Source organism: Hippocampus bargibanti, linkage group LG10, assembly GCF_051943395.1.
Source record: "Hippocampus bargibanti isolate YZ-2025 linkage group LG10, ASM5194339v1, whole genome shotgun sequence".
In the NCBI taxonomy this organism is placed as follows: domain Eukaryota; kingdom Metazoa; phylum Chordata; class Actinopteri; order Syngnathiformes; family Syngnathidae; genus Hippocampus; species Hippocampus bargibanti.
The window spans coordinates 17,124,113-17,140,957 of NC_142743.1; the positions used below are offsets into that span (position 1 = coordinate 17,124,113).

At 40.3% G+C, this 16,845-nt stretch overlaps 1 protein-coding gene across 2 annotated transcripts in view; it reads left to right on the forward strand.

Moving 5' to 3' along the window:
* Nucleotides 1–9,419: 9,419 nt before the first annotated feature.
* Nucleotides 9,420–16,845, forward strand: part of tnrc6c2 (trinucleotide repeat containing adaptor 6C2) — a 41,269-nt gene continuing 33,843 nt past the window's right edge. For both annotated transcript variants that reach the window (XM_089006138.1, XM_089006139.1), the window contains exon 1: nucleotides 9,420–10,119. The gene's annotated coding sequence lies outside the window, so the exon portion shown is untranslated. The remainder of the gene's footprint in view (nucleotides 10,120–16,845) is intronic.

Genomic DNA, 16,845 nt, shown 5'->3' on the forward strand with positions numbered 1-16,845 from the left:
GATATAATGAGACTTTACTGTATCATATAATAATGCAGGTTTCATGACATAGCATGACTGAAGCATCAGTGCCCTTGTTTTTTTTTTCATCAGATTGCTCTGATTTCAATCCCTGTAGCCTCCCACTCAACCCCCATAGAGGTCACAAATTAAAGGTGGCTAGTCATATATGATATGATGTATGTTCTATGTGATTTACTACATTATTCACCAATATTGCCCTCGACTCATTTTTTAATTTGGCATTTTGGCAGTATCGTTTCAGCATTTACGTGCATTTTCGAAGGCATTTTTCAATTCCTGCTATTACAATATAGCAATGACAGCAAGCAATCGCAGCCCGGATGTTAGAAATAAAGTCAACAAACTGGAACATGGTGACCGTCGCATGTGCATGAATCGGTCAATACTGAGCAATCAATGCGAGTAGTAGATGCGTTCGCTGGCTTGTGTGTGTGCGGGTGTGTGTGTGTGTGCGATGTAGAATGGATGACAGACGAGTGTATTTGTGTGTCTTGGTAGTGGTGGTCTCGGTGTTGTTTCGGAGGCTGAGTAAATTGTGACCGCTTGTGTGCGCTGATGATAGTATTGATCTGGTGAAGATCACCTGAAGGTTGAGATATATTGTCCAGCAAGACTTTCATGGTCGCTTTCCACACACAATGGCTTTTTTTCCGAAATCTATAAAAGCTAGCATTAGTATCTGTGATGGATTTCATCCATGCACGCATTTTGCACATAACGTTTGAATGAACAAGATTTTCTGATATGACCCCCCCCCCCCCTTTTATAGTGATTGGCAATTGTGCTCCAGTTATTCTCCATAGGTTATTAGCCCATGGATGAAACAGATACCAGAATTGTTCGCTCTTAATTAGTCATTTGAATCCATAAAGGCAATCAATTAAGCTTAAGTGTGCATTAAATCTGATTAAGCGGTCAGTTCCCAAAACTCTGTCAAATCCATGCAAGCTTTTTGAGCGTGATAATGAGTTTGTAAATGGAAATGGGAATGAAATGGCAAGGGTTAATTACTGACGGTGCTTCATCACAAAACACACAAAATGTGAAACACGAGCCATAAGGATATTTTTTTCTGCATTCTTTGATTGCTAAATCTAATTTTTTTTTTACTTATTTGTGGTGAAGGATAAGTGGGACGTAATATACAGAATGCTAATACAAGTGCCATCTGACTTATGACCGGGTTCCGTTCCAACTGGTCATAAGTCAAAATGGTCAAAAGTTGAAATCCATTCAGAATGGCTGACACGAGGGTTATACCTTTTTTTATATCTTTTTTTTAAATAGTTTCACCCACCCCCTTTCAAATTGCTACTGCGGACTGCAAAAATCCCCCATTGTGGGACGATTAAAGGTTTTCGTATTCTGATATACTACAGAATAGTATACAATGTCAATCTGTTGTTGTTAAGCAACTTTTTCTATTTAATACTATTATATACCAATCTGTTTACTCATCTCATTCACAAATTTGATACCTTTTAGTGTCATTTTTATCCTTTTATATTTCACATTATCAATTTATATTTTAGATTTAGATTCAGATTTTAGATTTAGGCTGAGCAAAATTGCCGTACGCGTTGCCGGGCTGCTAGCGCATTGAATTAAAATTAAAAAATAGGGGTCTGGCAGTCATAGTCGTAAGTACGGGTGGTCGTACAGTAAGTCGGATGGTACCTGTATTAAATTAGAAGGGAAAGTGAAGTGAAATTGTATTTCATAGACGATAACAACGTGGAGTAAAATGTGAATAACGTGAATAAATAATAGTATAAGACCATCAGAAGATAAATAAATGGTAATACGTATTTATGCTGTACTGTTTGTTTGAGGGGGCGAGGGGCGTTGCGGAGATGCTTTGGATTTAGCGACTGTGTTGGCCTTATTTGGCAAAGACGCCACTGTATCATTCCTCATTATTCTCTGACACCCTCCCTCCATCCTCCGCTCTCCCCCTCGCTGGCCTTTACCTACTTGCTTGTCTCGGGGGAAATTACCACTGCTCCAAATCGCTGTCCTGTACCGCGCTGCACACACTTGCTTGAACAAGTAAAAACACGCACACATTGACAATATCAGCTTGCACGCGCACATTGGGTTGCTGTGTGTTGGCTTCCCATGCTCTGGCGACGCCTCCCTTCACCCTGCCGATGTATAATAAAATATGTAGCATTTGGAGACACGGTATTGCACGAAGGGATTGGAAATATTATCCTGCATTTGTGTGAAGGTCATAATCTAATAGTAATGGATTGCATTTTGATGAACAACACAACAGTTATTGTTTGTATTGTGTACAACGGCGGGAGACATTAGTTCTTCTCTGTGGTGGGCTGATGTAATATTTATTCTGTATGAGAGTAAATGAAAAGGATAATTTTGGTATTCAAGGCAGCACATATACCTTGTTTTATAGCCTAGCATATTGTTTTTCATCTGTCTTTCTTAACTCATTCACTGCCAGACATGTGCAAAAAGATGTCCACTCCAGTGCCAGTATTTTTGTATTTGTTACTAGAATCCCAGGACGCACAAAATATTGAGTTTTAGGACTACATAAACATTGAATGCAGCGTTAGACTCTCTTCTTTCATCAGAAAAAATAGTTAATCCCTAAATTATACGGGTATGGAGTTATATGAGCGTGAAGTGAGGGCGACCAAAATACAATGCAATACATACATATTGGTTTATATGACGCTTTAACATCAGATGAAGCTGGAACCAAGCGCTAACATGGGAAAAAAAGTGAAATGCTGTCCACATAAGTGGAAGAGGAGAAACATTGCCAGAGGTCTGGCCATCGCTTCATTAGCTCCTAAGCAAGAAAAAAAACAAAACCCAAACAAATTCGGCAATGGCGCTCTACGTCATATTTTCAATTCCCGAATAAAATTGTGAATGGCAGTGGATGAGTTAATGGATGATGTTGATGAATTGGATAGGATTGGATTTGCCTTTATTTGTCTCGCAGTGGAGAAATTTACATTTCGCAGCAGCAGAGTCATCATTAATGACTGTCTAATTATGTGGAATTGGTTGATAAAGTTGAGAAAAACCCTTAAAAAAATGAGTAAACATTCAGACATTGATGTCACATTCTGCCAACCACAGTTTCTGTATGTTGGTTGTCATTCTGCACGACTGAACTCTCACACCACTGCGACCTGTATCACTTTGAATAGTAGAAAACTTGTATCTTAACGCAAAATATACATTTTCTTGTAGTAACTTGACTATTACTCCTGTCTAACTGAAATATACAGTACCATCTTTTTTGGGGGTTGTTGTCATTTTATTTTTTCTAAATTGCTACGCCCCAATTTCCTTCAACATTTATCTTTTATTACTTGAAATTGTTCAGGCCATGCTGAGATTCTCCGATCCCATTGAAAATACGATATTGAAATTATGTAAATTCCTCTTGATTTTTATAATCAAATCAAACGCCTCCCCATCCCTTCTTGAAACATATCTACTTCCGTTCTGTTCCTCGTGCTCAGCTTCACGCATCTTGAATACGGGAGGCTGGAGTCCCTTTTTTGCATATGTCAAATCCACCCTACGGAAATGTCACTTTGAGCCAAGCGGCAGTAGCTCGCCGTCTGCATTTTGATTGCACACATGCATTCAGAACGATCTCCCAAGAAAGCTGGTGTATCCACAATCAATACTGAAATACAGCCGCATTCAACTCATCAATCGTTGACGAAAACAAACCAGACACATCCTGCAAAGCTCCATCTTGCGAGCGTAGATTTCAAAGATCCGCAGTTGGGCTGCGTGTCGCCATCAAATATTTGTCAATGTTTTAGATCGTGCGTTATGGTTTATCAGATTAAATGATAAAATATTTAGAGTGGGCCTTTGTTTGAGGGAGTGAATTGAAATTCTTGAAATATGCATTATCTTTGCCTCTTTATGGGATTTTTGGTTCTCCCACCCGCGAATGTTACGATTTATGGCAAAAAGGGATCGTGTAATGATAACCATAAAGCTGCAAATGAGCTTTTCCTGATCTAGCAGCAAATTAAAGGCAATATTACGACCGGGTTATGCATATCTAGCTTCTCTGCTCGATATAGTAAAGTGAAGATAATGATAAATTTATCATACAAGAACTCAATATATGCCGTGTTGAACCTTGATGTGAATAAACAGGATTTATTGTTTACAATTAAGTGCCATTCACAAATTTATTCGGGAATTGAAAATATGACGTAGACCACAATTCCCGGATTTGTTCGGGTTTTGTTTTTTCATGCTTGGGTGCCGATAAAGCGCTGGCCATGTCCTCTGGCATTTTTTTTTTCCTTTTCCACAAATTATGATTTAACTCTTTTTTTTCTGATGAAAGGAGGGTCTAAGGTTTCTTACGCTGTATAGAATGTATATGTAGTCTTAAAACTAAATATTTTGTGGGTCCTGGAATTCAAGTGAACATGACAAAAAAATGGCTCTGGAGTAGTCACATTTTTGCACGTCTGGCACTGAATGAGGTAATGTATATTTTCTGTCTTCTTGTTTTCTTTTAATACTTGCAGGAAAAAAAATGAAAACCTGCATCATGTTAACTTGTCTTCAACCATCCCCCCCCCCCCCCCCACTCCCGTAATTCAGTGTATGTGAGTGGTGGGCCGTGCATGTCTCTCCTAGGCCTTCGGTAGTGCTATGTCAGAATCAATCCACAGCTGCCATTGTAAAAAACAGTGTGGTGTGATATACTACATATCCTGTGCTGTACTAGAGGGTACAGTTAGCCAGGAAATAACTTGTGAAGAAAGAAATACTGTCATTAAACTGTTCGAGGTTTTACTAGGGTACAGTTAGCCAGGAAATAACTTGTGAAGAAAGAAATACTGTCATTAAACTGTTCGAGGTTTTACTGGTGTACATAAATGTTATTAGTTTCCATCAACTATGGTGAACGTCTTTTCACACTTGTATGGAAGTTATTCATTTAAAATCTTTACTCAACCCGTTGCGTGTATGAGCTTAAAAAAAATGGTGGTTATTTTAACCCTGTGTATTTTATATTGTTTCATTCCTTTCAGAACTTGAGCTGGGCTTTTGTGAAAAAAAAATGTTTGGCTCAAATAAGAGTGGAGGCTCCCGGTATTCTTTTTGTGCAATTTTCCTGGTAATGTATTATGAATGCTAGGGATTATTTATGTTTGTGGGTTGAGATACTTCCTCCTGTGGGAAATGTGTTTAAATGACAAAATGTAGCCACAGAGCACATGCATTAAATATGCATGGAACCACTGAAAACATTGCTGAGGGTTTGCACCTGCAGTATGGGAACCAAATGATAGATATTATAGACTGTATATATAGATACTGTATTCATCCACAAGGGTAAATGTGTGTGGTGTGGGACTCTGCGGCTTTGTGAAAGCATGTGCATGCTTATGAGAGTGTGTGCAGACTGTGGCGGCTGACTTGGAATAAAAAGAAAGGACGGGGAGCACTCTTGAAGAAAACAGAGCAAGGTCTTTGTCTGAGAAGGGAAAATGTGAACTATGGCTTCTACTGTAACTTGTGTCTGTTTTCTCTTATCAAAGTGTCTGGCAGATCTTTTCCTTTTCCCATTGGCTTGCCTCTGTCAGCAACGTGCCCAAATGTGAAAGCAATTATCTGAACTGGAAGAGTCAAAGAAATATTCGGGAGTTACGTCAAAGAATAAATGGGATTGGATGGGGAGAGAGTGGGTGAACTCCATGTACATGTTAAAACACGCATAGTGTAGAGTCCGCAAGAGCAAAAAAACAGCATCAAGTTTGATCAGGTTGAATAGTAACTCATTCACCGTCACACATGTGCAAAAATGTGTCCACTCCAGTGCCAGGGTTTTTGTCATTGTCACTCGAATTCCAGGACCCACAGTATACTGAGTTTTTGAACTACATAAACATTCTATGCAGTGTAAGAACCCATAGACATTCTTCTTTCATCAAAAAAAAAATGCTAATTCCTAAATGATATGAGTCTGGAGTTATATGATCTTGAAATGAGGGTTGCTGTCCAAAATACAATGCAATACATACATGTTGGTTTGTATCGCGGTTGAACAACAGCTGAAGCTGGAACAAAGCGCTAAAATGGAAAGTAGGGAAAAAACATTGCCAGAGGCCATGGCCAGTGCTTTATCAGCACCCAAGTAAGAAAAAAATAAAACCCGAATAAATTTGGGATTGGCGCTCTACGTCATATTTTCAATTCCCGAATAAATTCGTGAATGGCAGTGAATGAGTTAAATATCTTGTGTTTGTGGTCTACCCAATTGAATTTAGTTTGAAAATGATTGGCAAATTATTGCATTGTATTTTTATTTACATTTGACACGTCTCAACTTGATGGGAATTGGGTATTGCTCCATATATTGAAGTTGATTCCCGGTAATTGTTTCACTCGCTGAATCATTGGAAGGTGATGTAAATAAGAATTAATCGAGGTACTAGTGCACTCACCATGTAATGCATTGCTCAATGACGCTTGCAACTTTCAATTGCTTTTGAGAGCTGACTCACGTGACACTGTATTTAAGTGGTTTGTACAAGCCCCAAAATAAACTCCTGCAATGACTGGCATAGTTCACAATCCACCATGAACAGCATATGCCTCGGGGCGTTTTTTTTTTCCCCTCCTGATGACATTCCACTCTGCTCTCACCCTTCTTAACCCCAAACGTGGAACATCTGCTTTCTCCATTCTATTGGCGCATTCTAAAAAAAAAAACTTTTGGCCAGGGCCCCTAGCTTTCTCATTAGTAGTCTCTATGAGTGATATGTAAGAGCCTTCAGCATTTCTAAGCAAGTTCTCACTGGTCAGCCATCCCCTTTGTAATGCAGAGTCTTGACCTGTTCCCACTACACACTGTGTGTTTGTAGTCTGTACGCCGAGCATTCATTTCCATGAGAAAGGAGCGTAGAGAATGGACAGGGGCCACATTTTCTTTTTAAAGGATGTGGGCAGATGCCATCGTGGGGGCAGAAGGGCAACCTCATCCATCATGTCGTGAATAGGCAGGAATTATGGCCCCCGTGTCTTTGTACAGCACCCGATCAAGACCTTTTTGATAAAGGTTGGTTTGGGTAGAGGAAGTATATGAAAAAGTGGTTGAATCTGATAAGCTATGTTCTGGATCAAACAGCCAAGCCGCTGCTATTTAGAATACTTTCGCAATGTCACAAGAGTGGTCATCTGCAATGAGTGTCTCGCTCAAACACAATTCTTATTACGTCTGAGTAAGCTCTCAGTCGTACAGGAGTGGTCCATCGACAAAAAGGTTTCTTCAGCCGTCATCTGTACTTTTTTGTGTCGGACGTTTCGCTTCTTATCCAGCTGACGAAGTTTCTTGGATAAGAAGCGAAACGTTCGACACCTTCAAAGAAGTCCTGATGACGGCTGAAGAAACTATTCTTATTAGAAAACAAAAATGGTCATAACCGTCACTATTATAAAAAACTCTGTTGCTAATCAAAATAGAATAATCTCCTAAAAAATTTAGTTGGAATCTTCAACCGCCTTGAATTAATTTTTCTAGCCATGCGATTTGTTTGTGATGATAAATGAGGGTTAATCAAGACAACAAAGGCGCAAAGTTTAAAACCAGCACTACCATATGGAATTTTCATAATGTGATACGGATCTCAGAAAATAAAAAAAATGTTTGACTGTATCTGGTCAAATACATTGGTGTGTATTTTTTTTTCCTAAGATTTGATGACTTGACACCATTTCATGTCAATGAAAATAAAACAGAGATTGACTGTGCGGATGTATGAGGGAACGTTAGGGACATAATCCAAGATTAGTTTTAACTCTACTTAAAAGTTTTTATACAAACTACTGAAATACGCTCGTCTGTAAAATACTCAAAGGCTCTCACACACATTTATTAAATACTCTCACACACATAATTCTGGATGTGTGCTCACATGCAGTCGTCATATAGTCCTACACAAATTTGCCAAGCATTTTCACATGCGCTTGTCCAACACTCAGTAAACTGCCCAATTGTATATTTACAGTTAGTTGTTGATGCAATGCAACTACATATATCAATATACCTTTCTTGATACTTGCACTATGTACAGTTTTGCACATTTACAGTATACATCTCAGACTGATGACATTTTTACTATCCTTATAATATCTTGTTTTTCTATCCTTTCACACCCCCTCCCGCCCTTCCTTTCAAATTGCTGCTGTGGACTGCGAATTTCCCCATTGTGGGACGATTAAGGGTTTTCTGCTTTCTGATTAACCCATAGCAAAAAATACAGTCTTCCCCGCAAAACACTGATAAAGATCTCCTTATCTTGGCTTCCTGAAATAAAAATACACAAACATGGACATTCACGTGGCCAGGACTTTGGCTAAAAGGTTCATACACTGATTTACCAGCTATGCCATCTGTGTTATACAAGTCCTATATCCTCAGGCCAAAATTATTTTGTTCTTCATTGGTTGTCCACTTTTTATGTGCTATGCAATTTGTATGTGATAAATTGAATTGGATGTACATTTGACGCAAGTATCAATCTCTGGATTCATCAATGGACACTATGGCTTGTTGTTTTCACTACCAACTTAGCTTGTAGCTGACACGTGTGATGAACTTTGATTTACTCCTTCATCTACAACTGCTTCAAACTACATGTAGATATCATTATTGCAATGGAATGATTTGTCCATGTTTTGTTTTGTGTTCTTTTGTATTATTTGTGTTATTTTGTGACATATTCTGTAAAGTGCTTTGTTACAGTGCAGCTGTTGTGAAAGCATTATAGCGACGATGTGTTGTATTGAAACAAAAGTGATCTCATTTTCAATTGACAGCAAGTTGCAAAATAGCTGCACTCACGGGTAAAAGTGGGTGTAATCCGCTGCTTTAAATAATATGCCACAAACAAAATATCAAATGGAATGTCATGTTTAGACTAGTGTGGGCACACGGAACATATTGTAAAGAACATTTTTCACCTATCTTCCCCGTTTTTACATTTGAGAATGTCCGTCCTATTTATCACGTTATGTTGTGACAGTCATGACTGTGAATATAACTGCCTGTATGAACTGTTTTATTTTTTGACTTGCGTAAATGTAAGTTTAGAAATATGAAAAATTGATTAACCGTTTTTAAAGGTTTATTTTTTTTCCCGATTAAAATATTAAAAGAGAGTTCATCGGACAGTCGATATGTACTGTCGTGTTATTGGTATTGTCAGTCTTCGTTTCATTGTCTGTTTCGGTCTAAATCCACAAGTGCATCGAAATTTAGCTAGGCACCCCTTTTGTAGACGGAGGGCGGAGTTTCATGGTATCTTCCAATTGGCTGGCCGGGAGTGACGTTGATGGAGCTGCTTCCTGGTCTGGCTTCTCTCCGGGGGAGGAGGAGACAAGCGACTATGCGGTGTTTGCTAGTCTCAACAAAATGGCTGCGAGACCGCTGACGCCGAACGCTCACTGATCCGCCTACCACGACCGTGCTCTGCGCTGTCTGGACCCTCGCAGAATGTATTTTCTCGTAGTCGCTTCTCACTTTGCATTTGCGTTAGCTGATGCGTTACAAGTCGTCCCGCTGGTTACCTAGACACAACAGTTATTTTTTGCACTTTAAAAAACAAGTTGGTCGGCTCGCTTTCGGTCGGCTGTCGGCAAGCTTGGACAAAAACAGCGACATTCCATTTTAAATTCTTTTTTTCACTGAGGCTCATTTTCTAGGCGGCTAATGTTGTCGACAACAATTTAGCTGCGTTTTACAAGGTCATTCTTATTTGGATCGTTTGTTTTTGTTGTTGCCTTTGCTTCCTCCCGCCCCTACACAATATCGCATATGGCGTTTTAGCGTTATTTTTTGCGACATTTTTTTTCAATGTTTCTCCAAAACTACACATTACAAAACAGCGATTTTGTATATGTGACCGAGGAGGGGGCGTTTTATACATCGCTCGACTGACACCAAGCTGCTACGGCGGCCGCCGGCGAAGCTGCCAAGTCTTGACTGAATCTGCTCCATCGCTTTACGGGTAATTTAGGAGAGGACACCGGGGATTGAATACAAGCTGCCAAAGCCGTGTTTAACGCAAGGTGAGTTATTTTTTTACCACCTCTCTCCGTCATTTTTTAAAAAGTCCTCATAATGATCAACTCTCTAGTTTGTGCCCCTGCGAATATAAATATTGAATTTCAACGAGGATTCAAAATTCCAGTTGTAGAATTGTGGTCAGATACACTTTATCAATTACATTGTACGTTTTTATACTTGGTTATTGGACGTGAAACTTAAGCGTTACATCACAGCTCTTCTGTGATTGGTTGAGAGGGACTGAGAACACTGCACATGTGAATAGTTTCTTTCACATACCCAAAGAGGTATTGCATTACTTGGATTTCCACAATGGTACGATAGCAGACTTTATATTTGAAGAAAAATGCATTTTCTAAAACTAACCTGCTTGTGGTTCATATCGATGTGATACATAATGTATCTTGTACATTCCTCTACATTTATTCCAAGTACATTATTAAACATAACCACCCCGCCGCCTATTCCTTGTTCCTCCACCTGTAGTCATAATACTGATTGAACTGTCGACTTCCATTGCATTGCAAACCCCCTCTTCCCACATCCCCCGGCGTCCAAGTACAGCTTTTAATATCTCTTTGGCGTGTCTTCTTAATTGAAGTACATAATTTCCTGTTCAAATTCAACCCCCTTCATCCTCTCCCTCTGTCATCATCCGTCACAACTGTCTTATCTCAACCGTCACGCGCCAGTGCTGCATTGAAATGAGAAAATTGGTGCGAGAACATACATGTGTTGAGATGGGATCCGTTGCTCCCATCTCAGTGCTATTTTATTGGCGTGTGCAAGCATTTTTCTTGGGCCAAACTCAAGGTTCCGGCAGTTGGTCAATGCCCTGCATTTGCTAATCATGTCATGAGGTGCCTCCCGCGTGCCTCTAAACACCCAGCTGGCTCGCAGACGTGCACATATTTTTTTTCTTCCAGAGGGTCAAGTGTACTCCCTCCTAGACGCCACCAGTCTCTCCCAAAGGCTGACGTATAGCAACTAAGAGCGCCTGTGAAAAGATGTTTCTAGGGGCCCTCTGCTGTCCATAAACTAGAGAATAGGGGGAGGAGATGAGTTTACGCTTGTTAAGACGAGGGGGAGTCTGCTGTAAGTCCCTCACAATTGGGCTTTCAAGCATAAGTAACATCGGCTTGAGTGAGCCGCCCAGGTGGATAAAATCCTTCTACCTTTTTGATTAATGTAGGCAGTACAAATTTAGTGGCTTTTGATCGTTATGGTGTGCCAGCCTGCCTTTTTTTAATGTCATTCTTGATGAGATTGAGTAGTGCAAAAATGTGACATTTTCTCCGTATATTTGTAGTACGCCATTGCCATGGCAAAATCTTGCATTACATGTTCTGGATTCCTGTTCCTCTGTGTTGTTGATAATGCTGCCTTGACGAGTTTTGCCAAAGCAGACGTCTGCGTGAATGGGCCTTATCCATTGGCAACATCGTTTACTTTGTAGCTGTAGAATATATTTTTAAGAGATTGTCCTTTTAAGTCATTCACTGCCTTTCACACATTTATTCGGGAATTGAAAATATGACATAGAACGCCATTCCCGAATTTCTTCTCGTTTTGTTTTTTTTCATTTGGGTGCCGATAAAGCGCTGGCCATGGCCTCTGGCAATGTTTTTTTTTTTCCACAAGGGGGCAGCATTTCCCTTTTTTCCATGTTAGGGGTTTGGTCCATCTTGAGCTGTTGTTGAATCGCTATATAAACCAATATGCATGTGTTACATTGTATTTTCGACACCCGCCCTCATTTCAAGCTCATAACTCCAGACTCATATAATTTAGGAATTAGCTCTTTTTTCTGATAAAAGACGAGAGTCTGAGGTTTCTTACGCGACATTGAATGTTTATGTAGTCCTAAAAGTCAATATTCTGTGGGTCCTGGAATTTGAGTGCCAATGACAAAAACCCTGGGACTGTAGTGGACACACTTTTGCACGTCTGGCAGTGAATTAGTTAATTATTCATGAATTCATATGATAAATGGATTTTTTAAATGCATTAAAATAGATTTTTTCACATGATTTAGTTTTCCGAGTTGATTAACATGTATTGTTGCGTTCTGCTTTTGGGACGGAATGAACATGAATAAATAATACTCAAGCAATATTAGACAAGATGGAGGGTTGATGTTCTTGCCAACTATTTTGATGCATTTTGCAAAGCTGTTTGTGCTCATAGCTTTGTAGCTATCATGAGTGTAATCTAACCGATTTAAGTCACTGTTTTGTGGACCCAGGAATGAATTGGAGTACAGTATTCCCACCAACAGTCGTAGTCACTCAGCTCGGCTGAGGCCTAATTTGTATCACGTCAGTTCTCAAATAAGTTGCCCTATGTAGTAAAAAAATGCTTGTTTTTTGAGAGATTTATTAGTTTCTCCTCTCTAGAGCTGGAGAATGTTAGAATAAACATTCTTTTTTTTCTTGGCAGCACACTGGTGCTGAAGGCTGTTTGGACATATTGTTACTACCTCAAGGACAAACCCATTCCATCTGCCGTCGTATCAGTGCACATATGGGTACTTTGCTACAAATAATATCCAAGGTTTATTTTCTATTGCCTGACCTTTTCCTGATAATACACTCCTCCCCGCCATGTTTTCAGGTTTGTCACCTTGTACTCATCACAAAGATGGAAGCTGTTGAGGACTTTATTGTTGAACAATCCCACAACTAAGTTAGCCAATTTCCCAAGAGGCGCTTAGTTCCAAATAACAAAATGTGCTTTCAAGCATAGCTGTTGCCTCCATTAAGTCTCACTTAGTCCTGTTTCAGAAAAGTGGCATATAACATCCGCTCCACCCCCATCCAAGGCCCCAATCATTGACCTTATCCTAGTCCTAACCACGGTGGTTACAGAGCCCATTATTATGAAGCTTTTCAAACAACTGGCACAGAACTGATAGATAACATGCTTAACACCACCACAGGGTGCTGCTCCAGTCTGGTGGAGGGGGGGGGGGGCATTGACAGCAGAATCAGCTGGATTCAATTTGTGGCTGTCAAAAGCCATTAACCTCGTCCTCTAGACTGTGAATGGCTATTTTAAAGTGCAAGGGAGCAGAATAATTAGATGGCTGTCTTTTGAATTTGACGTGGGTATTGTTATGAATTAAGATTATTTGTGGATGAGGTTGTTCTTGGCAGTAATGGTGGAAATGGAAATTAACGTAAGAAAAATAACCTTGAATTCTGGATGCTGTCTTCTGAAGAATGCCAGGATGTCACCTATGAATTAGTTGTACTGAAATCTGCTGTGGCAATTCTGCTTAGTGTCATGAAAACGTTGATCAGGACACTCAGAACAATTCAGTACATATTTTATTTTTGTTTACTGATAGGTGGGTTGAAGTATTTTACTTTTGTTACCTGTCATACACCTCCTTCCCTTGCTTATGTGCCAATAGAAGGGGCCGGATTTAAGGGGCCCACCATGGGGTAAACCAGGTCAGCATTGAAGCAGGGAAATGGAGTGGGGTGAGGCGGGGGCAGTTGGGACCTGGCGAGCTGATGCTTGTGAGTCTTGGCATGACTCCAGGCGAATGTTCACTGTGCGGTGCTTTACTTGGGGCCCTGTTCCCTCCCTCGCTTTCGCGTTGGCTAATTGGAGACACTGTGGGAAGGAGCATGGCATTACACGGAACAAGCCTGACGGGGAATATGCGGGACATCCAATTTAAATGTTCAAGTGTTCATTCCCAAACTAACATTAGACAGCCTTGTTCATGATGTAACAGGGCTTGAGCCCCACATCACATTCAAAGCGCTTAGCTAAGGCGGTGTAAATAGCATGAGCATGTACCACCTGTTCTTGTACTGGGATTAGAATTGAGGCCCTAAGGTCCTAGCTTTTTTTTTTTTTTGGCCAATATCAGTGCCAAAAATTCATGGTTGTGGATCAGACTTTAACACAATTGAGATTTTTGGGACATATTATCAATTGGCGAGTTAATAAAAAGATAACCAATGACTATTAATGGAATATCAAGTATTCTCAAGCATTTTTGTCGGTACAATTGAAGGAAATGTGGCAAAGATGAGTCTCAGCGGATCTTTCTGATGGATGATCGTAATTACATCAACTAAAATTATCGCTTCCTGTCAATATATTCCCATGCGTTATGTAAACCTCTGAATATCCTAATAGCTGTGATATAGAGAATATTTTTTTTGCCCAACATGGGGTAGAGTTGTGAATAGTTGACATTTAGCTGTGTCAAAATAACCTCTGTCTGCCTCAGCCGATTATCTCGTTTGTGTTGGCATGCGTGCTGTTTGTTTGTGTTTGTCAAATTTTGATTTCGTTGTTCTGACAATTTTACACTACATTCAGCCTTTTAATATCAGTTAACTAATGCACAAAATGTTTTACACACTATAAACACATTTTGTGTTTAATTGGAATAGAGTTCGGATCATAAAACAGATCCTCTACACACAAATAAATCCGTAAGGTCCGACGTCTGACACCTTCAGTTTTGATGCATTGAGCAGCGACAGCAGTCGTCCTGCTCGGTCTCGTGATGTTTTCTCATTTAATGAGCTGCTGCAGTGTTAAAGTTTAATGTCAACTTGGCTGCTTCCCCAGTAAAGACACCTTCAAAACAATTATTTATAGTACCAACTCCCCCTCAGTGTTGGACTTTGTCCTCTTCCTTTATGAACTATCCGCCCCTGCCCTCAGCCACGTCAAGAAATCTCAGCATCCAGTGATCAAGTAAACATTTTATACTTTGACACACCTGCTTCAGGGGAAGCTTCTGCGTGCTGAACGTTCACAAACTACATTGAACCAATCAAGACATTTAAACTGTTTGCGACAGAAATGGAAATGAACTCCATGTTTATTATACAACTGGAATGTCTGGCTTCGTCAAATGCTAACAGTGGCGGCTAGCACATTTCCTCCACATAGTGTAGCAATGGTGGATCATATTGCTTCAATCATATGTCTGCCGTTACCTCCCAGCTTTGCGTACTCGGTGACGTTCAAAACGCATCGAGCTTTTGTGTCTTCCTTGAAGCATCTTTGTCCTTTTTTGTTTGTCTTTGTCTCAAGCGGTGCGGGTCATTTGGTTTCTAACCACTATGCACCCTCTCACTCTTCTTGCCGCCGCCCGGTCGATATTAGTAATCAAGGCACAATGTTATTTCTGTGCTTCCCACCCCCGCCTCTTCTCTCACTTTCTCCTCTTATCTGCCAGCCTCCATCATGCATGCTTCCCCTTTTTTCTTTCTCTTCACTATCCAGTGAGGATTCTATTTTCTGTCTTTCCCACTTCCAGCCTTGGTTCCCCTTTTTCGCCCAGTCTGGTTTTCCGACGGCATGTCATTCTTAATTGGTGTTGTTCTGCTTCTGCTTTCATCTACCGGCTGTTTTTTTTTTCTTCCTTTCATTCGCCCACCTATTTCTTCTACCCCTCCCTTCCTTTCTCCTGTTTCTCTGACAGAATGTCACCAGCCTCTCTTCCGTCTCTCTGTGTCAAGCTTGTATTACTGTGGCATTCTCGGGAGACTGTTCTCCTTGCTATACTGCGTTCACCACAGCGGTGCCACCTACTTCCATGATGTCTATTTATTCTGTTTGGTTCTATGGAACCACACTTTCGTATGGTCGTAGTCATGCAAGGGGAATTCAAAATTCAAGTGCCCCTCAGACCTAACAAATCTACGTAAATGTATTTGTGTTCGGTGTGTTTGATTCAAATTATGAAATACTGGGTCACCACTGATTAGATGCTTGTGTCAGCAGTGCTGAGAGCGAGGCAGCGAGACAGGTAAGGATATGTGAGGTAGCCTTGCCTGGCATTTACTTTGTCAGCTAAAAGCCCAACTGTCCCCGCTGTCACATTTAAAAAGAAAAACACCCGCAATAAAGTCCGGCAATTTACCCACACACGTGCTGTAAAATGTGTTTTGCACAAACAGCAGAATGAAAAGCTATATCTCAAATTGGGTACTCGTTTAACATCAAGGTATTGGATAGATGAAAAGTTAGTGAAACTGTGATTGACAGCATTGATGTGGTATGGTTGGAATAGGACAAGCAGGATGTGGCAAGATTCCACAGCGGATTCAAATGAGCCATGGTCAAGCTGTAATTGCTGCCATGTCCTTGAACAAGGAAATAACAAAGCCATAATATTTTTTTCCTGAAAGCATTGTGTTTCCATCCATTCTCGAGTCCCAATATAAAATTGTTTCTTTATCCTCCACAAACAAAAGGTTGAAAATGCAATGTTCTGTTGCACCCAATATTGTAATGTTGACCCTGGTTGCTCCTTTGAAGCTTGCATTGTGGTCAGGGCCACATCTGCCGGTATTAGCATTGCTAATTTGCATTTGACTCGTCTCCCAGAGATTAGTCTGACCTTTGAACTGAGCTACGTGTGCTATTCAGCATCTCCTGCTGGCGCATATGAGTTGATGCTACCTCTACTGGGATTCGACCTTTTGCATAATATTAAACTGACTTGGATGATTGCATGAATCACGAACACGATTGTTGTGGTTTCACTTCTGCTTTAGAGGCGTGAGAAGAATGAGTTTACACCTGTGTAGGGCTCTCAGTCGTACAGGAGTGGTCCATCGATGAAAAGGTTTCTTCGGCCGACATCTGTGATTCTTTGAATCTTTGAAATTCACCGTCGAAGAAGCACAGATGACGTCTGAAAAAAACTAACAATTCCTTATCAATCTGTTGTAAAGTGTCGTAAATAC